Source organism: Lissotriton vulgaris, chromosome 8 (genome assembly GCF_964263255.1).
Source record: "Lissotriton vulgaris chromosome 8, aLisVul1.2, whole genome shotgun sequence".
Taxonomy (NCBI): Eukaryota; Metazoa; Chordata; class Amphibia; order Caudata; family Salamandridae; genus Lissotriton; species Lissotriton vulgaris.
The window spans coordinates 1,494,007,483-1,494,010,177 of NC_141696.1; positions in this window are offsets into that span (position 1 = coordinate 1,494,007,483).

Below are 2,695 nucleotides of genomic sequence, written 5' to 3' on the forward strand. Positions count from 1 at the left end.
GTGAATGTATTGTGCTTTTCCAGCACTGCAGCTGCGTAAAGGCCCAGAAGAGAAGTCTTCAGTGATCACCTGTGTCTGTGACTTTGCCACTGCGCTGATAAGCGCCTGGGTACCTCGAGTGAGCTGTCCATCACAGTGGGGGAAAGGGCAGAATAGGTTGCATAGCCTAGTCAGTGACTTTGCCACTGCGCTGATAGGCGCCGAGGTACCCCGAGTGAGCTGTCCATCACAGTGGGGGAAAGGGCGGGATAGGTTGCATAGCCTAGTCTGTGTGGGGAGGGGTTAAACTGGCGAGGCTTCTGTGCGAGTTCACATGCCTCTTGTTTATGAAGGGTCAGAGACCGATCAGCTCAGTAAATGATAAGAAAGCAGTCGGTGTTACCTCTTTGGGTGAATGTATTGTGCTTTTCCAGCACTGCAGCTGCGTAAAGGCCAGAAGAGTTGTATTCAGGGATCACCTGTGTCTGTAACGTTGCCACTGCGCCGATAGGCGCCGAGGTACCTCGAGTGAGCTGTCCATCACAGTGGGGGAAAGGGCGGGATAGGTTGCATAGCCTAGTGTGTGTGGGGAGGGGCAAAATTGGCGAGGCTTCTGTGTGTGTGCACTTGCCTCTTGTTTATGAAGGGTCAGAGACCGATTAGCGCAGCAAATGAGGAGAAAGCAGTCGGTGGTACCTCTTTGGGTGAATGTATTGTGCTTTTCAAACACTACAGCTGCGTATAGGCCCAGAAGAGTTGTCTCGAGTGACCACGTGTGTCTGTAACTTTGCCACCGCGCCGTTTGGCGCCAAGGTCCCTTGAGTGAGCTGTCCATCACAGTGTGGGAAAGGGCGGGAAGATGTTGCATAGCCTAGTGTGTGGGGCGGGGCCAAACGGGCGGGGCTTCTGTACAGTTCACATGCCTCTTGTTTATAAAGGGTCAGAGACCATCAGAGCATCAGATGAGGAGAAATCAGCCTCCTGGTCACTGGAAGTACAGGAGGATTGCGCTCGAGAAACTCGTGGATGCCTAGACCTCCATCACGGATTACAGCTAATTGTAGACTGTAGCCTCGACCTTGCTCACTAGGTTCTTGGGCTGATTATAATGTTTTACTGAAGTTTAGCTTCAACCGGGGCACGTGCTGTTTCTTTTGTATCTGTAAGTGCTTCCTGTTGAGGTTTAATTTTTGAAACAGGAGCATCGTGCCAAAATGAATCCTGCCTGCATATTTATCCACGAAGATGCCACCATGTTGTGCCATACCTCTACTCATCTGGAGTACTTTCTACTGGGTAGTCAGTAAGTGCTACCTCGTTGGGTAAATGTATGGTGCTTTTCCTACACTACAGCTGCGTAAAGGCCCAGAAGAGAAGTCTTCAGTGATCACCTGTGTCTGTGACTTTGCCACTGCGCTGATAGGCGCCTAGGTACCTCGAGTGAGCTGTCCATCACAGTGGGGGAAAGGGCGGGATAGGTTGCATAGCCTAGTCTGTGTGGGGAGGGGTTAAACTGGCGAGGCTTCTGTGCGAGTTCACATGCCTCTTGTTTATGAAGGGTCAGAGACCGATCAGCTCAGTAAATGATAAGAAAGCAGTCGGTGGTACCTCTTTGGGTGAATGTATTGTGCTTTTCCAGCACTGCAGCTGCGTAAAGGCCCAGAAGAGAAGTCTTCAGTGATCACCTGTGTCTGTGACTTTGCCACTGCGCTGATAGGCGCCTGGGTACCTCGAGTGAGCTGTCCATCACAGTGGGGGAAAGGGCAGAATAGGTTGCATAGCCTAGTCAGTGACTTTGCCACTGCGCTGATAGGCGCCGAGGTACCCCGAGTGAGCTGTCCATCACAGTGGGGGAAAGGGCGTGATAGGTTGCATAGCCTAGTCTGTGTGGGGAGGGGTTAAACTGGCGAGGCTTCTGTGCGAGTTCACATGCCTCTTGTTTATGAAGGGTCAGAGACCGATCAGCTCAGTAAATGATAAGAAAGCAGTCGGTGGTACCTCTTTGGGTGAATGTATTGTGCTTTTCCAGCACTGCAGCTGCGTAAAGGCCAGAAGAGTTGTATTCAGGGATCACCTGTGTCTGTAACGTTGCCACTGCGCCGATAGGCGCCGAGGTACCTCGAGTGAGCTGTCCATCACAGTGGGGGAAAGGGCGGGATAGGTTGCATAGCCTAGTGTGTGTGGGGAGGGGCCAAATTGGCGAGGCTTCTGTGTGTGTGCACTTGCCTCTTGTTTATGAAGGGTCAGAGACCGATTAGCGCAGCAAATGAGGAGAAAGCAGTCGGTGGTACCTCTTTGGGTGAATGTATTGTGCTTTTCAAACACTACAGCTGCGTATAGGCCCAGAAGAGTTGTCTCGAGTGACCACGTGTGTCTGTAACTTTGCCACCGCGCCGTTTGGCGCCAAGGTCCCTTGAGTGAGCTGTCCATCACAGTGGGGGAAAGGGCGGGAAGATATTGCATAGCCTAGTGTGTGGGGCGGGGCCAAACGGGCGGGGCTTCTGTGCAGTTCACATGCCTCTTGTTTATAAAGGGTCAGAGACCATCAGAGCATCAGATGAGGAGAAAGCAGTCGGTGGTACCTCTTTGGGTGAATGTATTGTGCTTTTCAAACACTACAGCTGCATATAGGCCCAGAAGAGTTGTCTCGAGTGACCACGTGTGTCTGTAACTTTGCCACCGCGCCGTTTGGCGCCAAGGTCCCTTGAGTGAGCTG